Source organism: Echinops telfairi, unplaced genomic scaffold (assembly GCF_000313985.2).
Source record: "Echinops telfairi isolate 266 unplaced genomic scaffold, ASM31398v2 ScPeMD7_4225;HRSCAF=4972, whole genome shotgun sequence".
In the NCBI taxonomy this organism is placed as follows: Eukaryota; Metazoa; Chordata; class Mammalia; order Afrosoricida; family Tenrecidae; genus Echinops; species Echinops telfairi.
The window spans coordinates 17,820,603-17,828,710 of record NW_022108124.1 but is presented as its reverse complement, the minus strand read 5'-3'; the positions used below and the strand labels follow the sequence as shown (position 1 = coordinate 17,828,710).

Genomic DNA, 8,108 nt, shown 5'->3' with positions numbered 1-8,108 from the left:
TTTGTCTTCTTGGGATGAGGATGTGGAATATAAACGTTTCTGACAAGTATTATACAAACACAAGCTTAAGGGTGTGAGACAATTGAAGACAATTTAATTAAGACAATATCAGTTTAAGTGTGGGGTTAGAGTCTGAAAGAGTAATCACTAGGAAAAGAGTATGCAGCGTCTTCAAGATTGTTAGAAAAGACTGGATGGGGAAAATGCAAGCAAGTCAAGAAGAGGGGAACCCAAACAAAAACATGCAAGGAAAGAGAAAACACAGAGTAAGACGAAATGTGTCCAAGAACATCGGTATTCAAAACAGCCGCAAGTGGCTTAATTTCACTTGTTTACAAATTAATGGGCTTCCAAAGATCAAAATCAGACAGATGTTATTTATAAGAGATACACTTAAAACAAAACAATGTGGGAAAGTTGGCTGTAAAATTCCCAATATGAAACCTATAAAAAAAAAAAAAGAAAAAGAAAACACCCAAATTGTGAAATTCAAGGCAAGCCCACTCCCACCCTGCCAAAAAGCTCGCAAACCCAAACATAAGAAGAACAGCGACAACACAGACCAGGAATGAGCGCAATGTTTCTGTCCAGCAGACGCAGGAAGAACTGCTTGTGATGGGTGGCCATTTGCTGGTGTTGGGTGTCATGAAATCAGGGTTGATTCATAGCAATCCTAGGCGCCCAGTCCTGCTCATTCTCCCGTGGGTCTTAAAGCATAGAAGTGGTCGTCTAAGGTGGAACAATTGGTCTCTTTTCATTAACACATTGAAGAGCAAAGACAACCAAAGAGGCATGGAAACGGTTTGTTCAAAGTACTGACGGACAGCACAGACCTGGGCCTCTGTGACCCTGCGACCAGAAGTCCCAGATAGTGTCTAGTTACGACCCCTGAGCACTTTGCAAAGGCCCAGGCCTGCATCATCTTCCGAATTGTTATGTCTGAGCCCATTGTTGCAGCCACTATGTCGGATCTTCCTCTTCTGATCCTTTACTTTACCAAACATGATGTTCTTTTCCAGGGATGGGTACATCCCGATAGTATGTCCAATGCATGTGAGATGAAGGCTCACCACCCTTGCTTCTAAGGAGCATGAAATATTCTGACTATATTTCTTCCAAGACAGAGTTGTTCGTTCTTCTGGCAGTCCACGATCTAGTCAATAGTCTTTGTCAGAATTCAAATTCAGATGCCACCAGGTCTTCTTCCGCCATCCTTACGCATTTCCCGGCTTTCACGAGCACACAAGGTGACTGAAAACACCATGGCTTAGGTCATGACCTTACTTTTAAAATGACAGACATCTTTTCTCTTTATCACTTTTAAAGAGGTCTTTTGCAGCAGATTTGATTTCTTGACTATTGCTTCCATAGGTCTTAAGGGATTTTGAGTGGCCACTTCTGGTAGTTACATAATCTAGTGTCAATTTGAGAGGATTACAAGTGAAGGGGTGGATTCTGGTGTGTCAGTCAAGGTAAAACCAATGAGGCTTCTGTGTGGGCATGGTCTTTCCCCTTGGAGGCAGGAGACACGTCTCTCTGCTGACTCCCTGGAGAGATGCTCTATTGACAGGACACATGGCACTACGCTGATAGACCCCCGTGCCCTGGGAACTGGAGTACCTGTGTGGAGACCCCTGCCACTGCTGAGATGTTTCTACCGCCACTGGATCCACAAAGCTTTGCACCCACTGCCCTGTGATCTTCCTGCATTCGGCATCATTGCATGTGTTTCGTGAGTCTGAAGAGGATTTTATAGATTGGTATGGGACACATGGGCTAATTGAAAACTTATGGACTTGATCTGGACTGGGCTGGGATGTTTTCTCAATATTCAACTGCTCTTGTATATAAAATTATTTCTTATATACATATGCGTGTCTCTGGATTCGTTTCTCTAGTCTACCCCGACTAACACACCACTTAAGGTACAGCTATGGGTCTCTTCCCATCAGAGCAATGAAGAATGCAACAATTAGTCTAAAGTACTACTAGATTCCACAATCCTCAGCCTCATGGCACCGTGACCAGAAGAACTAGATGGTGCCCAGCTACTACTAGAAACCACTCTAAAACTGGGTCATGTTAGGCAGTCCTGGACAGAGTGGGAGAAAATTTTGGAATAAAACTCAAAAGAATTAAATACTAAAGGTGTACTGATCTGATCACAACTGATGAAGCCCCAGAGGCCATGGCCCTTAGAACCTCTTCAAGGCTGGAACTCAACTCTCCCTGTGGCTTACCTTTCAGCCAAACCATAGACAGGCCTATCATGTGAACAACACCAGAGAAGTGTGCGCTGCTTAGAGCAGTCAACCCTAAGAAATAAAAATGGTATTTGTCTGAGAATAAAGTTCAGAAGGCAGGAAATGGTAGGAAAGATGGATGAATGGAAATGAGCAACACTGGATGGAAGTGGGAAGAGCAAGGTTACTTTGTGGGGACGGCAATCAAGGTCATGAAACAAAATGTGTACGGACTGTTTAATGGAAAACCAAGGTGCTCTGTCAACTGCCACTTGAGTCACAATAAAATAATTTTTTAAAGGCTGCCTTTTCCTTCTGATCAAGGCATGCTACGTAGCCGTGTGGTGCAATGTAACTACTAAACCAGTTTAAACAAGAGCTTGTCTACTGATGGAAGGTTCGTGTTCATCCCCTTCCAGCAGCTCCTCAACACAAAGGCCTCAGGATCAATTCCCACTAAGATTACAGTCTAGAAAGCCCGCTAGACAGCTCTGCTGTCACAGAGGATCACATGAGGTGGAATTGACTCAATGGCTGCCTCCGGCAGAAAAGCTTTGGAAACGATGGGATTGGGAATCAGACTGAGTGAGGGAAGAAAAATAATAGAGACAGTGAATATTATTCCTGCCCCCTGGTTGTACACACACAATATAAACCCCTCTCCTTGAGTGTGTGCAAGTCTTAGGAACATACCATCACTTCCATGATTTGGTTCCATGATACGTGAAAAGTGTAATTAAGATCCCTAATCAGTTGACTTGGGAGACAGACAAGTCTACTCCTTGGAAAGAGTTACACTCTCAGAAACCCACATGGGCAATTCTACCCTGTGTTATATAGTCAGTCTAAGTTGGAATCGATTCGATGGCAGTGAGATGAATCAGTAGACTTTCAGTTCATCTCTTGAATAGGCCTGATCTAATCATATAAGCCCATTAAATCTGGGTCCAGAGGTCTGTGGTTGTTACATAATTTCATGTCAACTTGATAAATACAGTGAAGGGGTGGAGTCTAGCCTGTCAATCAGGTCACAGCCTGATCACGCTTCTTTGTGGGTGTGGCCTTCTCATGAGGATTCTGGGAACTTCCTCTCTTTCTCCTGAGAGGTGGGCCACACTCTCTCTCTGCTTGACCATCTTGTTGAAGAGCCATATGGAACCACCACGCTGATGGCAGCCAGAGCCATGGAGATCTGTCCACCACCACTGGATCCACAGCAATTTCCACCCACTGGCCCGTGATCTTCCTTCATTCAGTATCATTGCATGTGATGCATGAGTCAAAGAGGAATTTATGAACTAGTATCAGACAGATGGGCTAATATCAGACTTATGGACTTGATCTGGACTGGGCTGCGATGTTTTCTAAATTGTGTTAGTCTGGGTAGACTAGAGAAACAAATTCATAAACATGCATATGTATAAAAAAGAGTTTTATATACAAGAGGAATTGAACATTGAGAAAGCATCCCAACCTAGTCCAGTCCAAGTCCGTAAGTCCGATACTAGCCCAAATATCCAACAGAAATCCATAAAGTCCTCTTCAGACTCACGAAACACATGCAATGATGCCGAATGCAAGACAATCACATGCCAGTGGGTAGAAAGTCTTTGGATCCAGTGGCATTGTAAGCATCTCTGCGCTGGCAGGGGTCTCTACGTGGCTTCTCCGGCTTCAGAGGTCTGGTTGCATCAGGATGGGTCCATGTGTCTTGTGAGCGGCTATGTTTCCGAGGGAGTGGCAGAGAGAGAAATGTCTCCGCCTCCAAGGAGGAAGTACCGGATTTCCCAGAATTCTCAGGAGAAGGCCATGCCCACACAGAGCCATGCCTCATTGGCTATGATCTGATTGACGAGCTAGACTCCACCCCTACACTCTTAATCCTCAAACTGACAAATGAGTATATGTCGACCACATCAATGCACAAGTGCTCTTTGATAAAAATTTCCTCTTTCACACACGAGTGTCATAGGATTTGTTTCTCTAGTCAACCCAGCCTAACGTAAGGTGAGAGAGGGAAGAAGACAGAGTTTCAAAGTGGCAGCAGATCCTTTCCTGCTAGCCTCAGAGAGGGATGGAAGCTCCTCTGTCCCACAGTAGCAAGGAGCTGAATGCTACCAACCACTGGAATGAATCCGGACAATGACACCAAGCCTCAGATGACTCCTTCGCCCCAGATGACTCCATGCTTGCCGAGGGCCTGAGCGGAGAACCCAAGAAAGCTGTCTGGACTCCTGAGCCACATGAACGGTGAGAAGAGAAGTTTGTGGTGTTTCATGACATGAAGCTGGGGGGCAGTTTGGGATTCTGCGGTAGACAGCAGAGTCACTAGATGGCCTTTGAGACCCTTCTCTTTGGAATCGTAGAACCTTCCAATGAAAATGGGAGTCCCCAGGGAAGCAAATGATTAATGCACTCAGCCACTCACCTCCATCCAGAGGCGTCCTCTAAGACAGGCCTGGCTGTTGGCTGTCTGCAATCCACTGCTGAACAGTCAGTCATGGAGACCCCTGTGGGGGACAGTTTTACTCTGACCCTCCGAGTTGGAATCAACTCAAGGGCACCTGGCTTTTACAAGGGAAGAGGATTTGAATTGCAGAGGACATCCAGACGAGGATGGACCAACTTAGGCCTGCCTTGTTCATGAGGACCTGTTCGCTTTGTGTAGGCAGCGACCCCAAACACATCAACCCATGTCCCCTTTGAACAGGGAGCAGACACCGTGTCTGAGCAGCCACCGGGATAAATGGCTCTGAGAGAGATTTGTCTTGAAAGACATGGGTGCTCCGGACTGATGAGTCAGGGTTAGGTGCAAAGACAATCTTAGGTGCAATTTTGGTGCAAAGAAAATCTTGCTCCCTTGTTGTATTAGTTCGGGTAGACTAGAGAAACAAATTCAGAGACATGCATATGTGTATAAGAAGGAATTTTATATACAAGAGCAGTTGAATATTGAGAAAACGTCCCAGCCCAGTCCAGATCAAGTCCGTAAGTCTGATATTAGCCCATATGTCCGATACCAATCTATAAAGTCCTCTTCAGATTCACCAAACACATGCAATGATGCCGAATGCAGGAAGATCACAGGGCAGTGGGTGCAAAGTTTTGTGGATCCAGTGGTGGTGGAAGCATCTCAGTGCTGGGGTGGGTCTCCACGTAGCTCCTCCAGTTCTGGGGTTTTGGTTCCATCAGTGTAGCTCCATGTGGCTTGTCAGCAGGAAGACGAAGCAGAGAGTTTGTGTCTGACCTCCAATGAGCTATTTTTCTCTGTGGCAACTCCAAATGAGGTCATCAAGCTGAGACCCGATGGACAAGCTAAACTCCACCCCTTTGCAAGTTGACAGGAGATGATGTAACTGCCACACTTGTCTTCAGCTATTCATCAGCATCGTCTGGTTAATCAAAAGAGAGTCATTGTTAGAACAAAAACGATTTGATTACTAAAGCCCCCTAATTCTAAATTTAAATGATAAATGAGTTGGGCAAAGTTAATCCACAGAGATGGATGCTAGGTATGTGTATGTCCTTGCCCCTTAATCTGGTGAACACTGGTAGCTATGTAGATGCCAAGAAATGAAAATAGGCGTGGATATGCTCTTGCTCGCTGTCTTTCTGCTGCCTTCCTGGGTCCGCGTTCCCGGTATAAAATGCCCTGTGAGGCCACAGACACTGTCCCTCCCACAGAGTAGGAAGTGCCACAGCCCCAGGCTGAGACAGGATCTGGGACAGAATGCGACGGTGATGAATTGGTACCAGAGCTCCAGGAACAGGATTCCACGCAGGCCGCCACACAACAGGTGCAGCTGGTGGCGGCAGCTGAAATCACTGAGGAACCAGCCAGTAAAGCAAGGCAGAGTCGGAGTGGAAAGAACATGGAAGGTTCAAAACCACCAGTATGTCCACGCGGGGCCTTTGGCAAGTCGTGGGGTTACTAGATCACTATCCGGAAATGCAGGAATGTCCACTTTGCCATCAAAGCCAGATGTCTACAAGGAGTCCTGCTTCGGATACCTGCATAGTTTTGGGGAAGCCAGGATGGAAGATTTATCAGAGCAAGCACAGCTAGGAGTTGCTGAGAAGTGCAAAGTTCAAGGCGAAGCTGTCTCAAACATTCAAGAAAACACACAGACTCCAACTGTACAAAAGGAGAACGAGGATGAAGAGGTTGATGAAAGAGGTGTGGAAGTTAAGGACATAGAACTGGTCATGTCACAAGCAAACGTATCAAGAGCACAGGCAGGCCGAGCCTGAAGAACAGCAATAGTGATATTGCTGTTCTGGAATTAGCAACATAACCATCTGAAAACAAAGACCTGTGTGTGTGTGTGTGTTTCTAAAGAGTAACTGCTGTTTGGTTTGCACTTGCACTGTTGTTATCATTAATAAAGTTATGGCTTGTTGGAGGAGAAAGAAAATTAAAATAAACTCAGTGACTATTTTGTTATTTTACTTCAGACCACTGAGATGGCATTTACGTGGTTTGAAAGTTATTTTTTCCCCCAGTCATTTTACTAACGACCCTCAAGTCTATTTGAATCAGGAAATTTGCCAAAGAGAATAATAGCCAAAATAAATCAACCGCTTTGCACTCGCAACAACACGTTGAAAATGCAGTGGGGTGAAGATCCATCCCAATTACCACAGTAAGATAAACAAGGAAAGAAATCTATTTGGAGGATTTACTGGAAATAAATCCAGCAACTGATATGTAAAATGTATATGTAGATCATAAAACTTTACTAAAATACTTTTTAAAAGATGTGAATTAATAAAGAGACATGTGATGGTCTTTGAGAGTAAACCTTTGTGTAACCGGCCTGTTGATTTTTCATGAATGAGTTTGTCATTTATACATGAGCCCAAACAAAGTCCTGATGGGATTCCTCTTGAAAGTTGACAAGCTGCTTCTCAATTTCATCTGAAATGTAACGGGAATGGGACTATTCCAGATGCACTTGTATCTTGGGAAAAGAAAGTGAAACACCTCAAGGGCCAAAGCATCATGTAATGCTGCCATAATTAAAAGCGAGCGTGGTAGTGGTCTAGCCAAGGAGACCTGGTGGCACCATGGGTTAAGCACCATGATGCTCCCATGGTCCAAAGCCAGCATGGGCTCCTCATGACAAAAGAGACCCTCTGTTTCCATGGGGATTTATGGCCTCTGAGGCCCTCCGGCCACACGACTCTGTTCTACAATGCCATTTTGGGTTGCCATGAGTTGCAATTGGCATGATAGCAGTGGGTTTGGTTTGGGTTTTTACCTACTGGTCCAGAAATAAACTATTAATAGGTCAGAAGTACACACACACATATATACGAGGGGGTGCCCCCAAAAATGGAATCTATTTTTTCAAAGTTATGTGTTTAATTTTTTTCACAGAACAGCCTTATCACCTTCAGAGTATTCTCCATGACAATTAAAATATTTGTCAAATCTGTGATTGAATCCTTGGAAACATTTTTCAAACTCATCTGTTTGGATGGCTGACTGACTCCCTCGTCTTTTTCTCCACCTCTTCTACATTGGCAAATTGCTGTCCGTTTATGTCCCTCTGCATTCATGGAAACAAAAGGAAGTAAAATGTAGCAAGGTCAGGTGAGTCAGGTGCTGGGGGCAAAAGAGGCATGCTGTTTTTCTGCCAACACCTGGTGCACTGAGATGGTTGCATGAGCAGGTGCATTGTTGTGGTGGCAAAACCAGTTCCTGCCTGCCACAAATCAGGCCTTTTTTGTCGCACATTGTTAAACAATCTTTTCAGAACCTTTAAATAGGAAGCTTGATTAACAGTCTGACCTGGTGGAATGAACTCCAAGCACACTATCACCTTCATATAAAAAATAAAAACAAATGACCATCGGTTTTGG

The 8,108-nt window shown here is 44.6% G+C and overlaps 1 pseudogene; it reads left to right on the top strand.

Moving 5' to 3' along the window:
* Positions 1 to 5,890: 5,890 nt before the first annotated feature.
* On the top strand, positions 5,891 to 6,494 carry LOC101639432 (annotated as a pseudogene).
* The last annotated feature ends 1,614 nt before the right edge of the window (positions 6,495 to 8,108 follow it).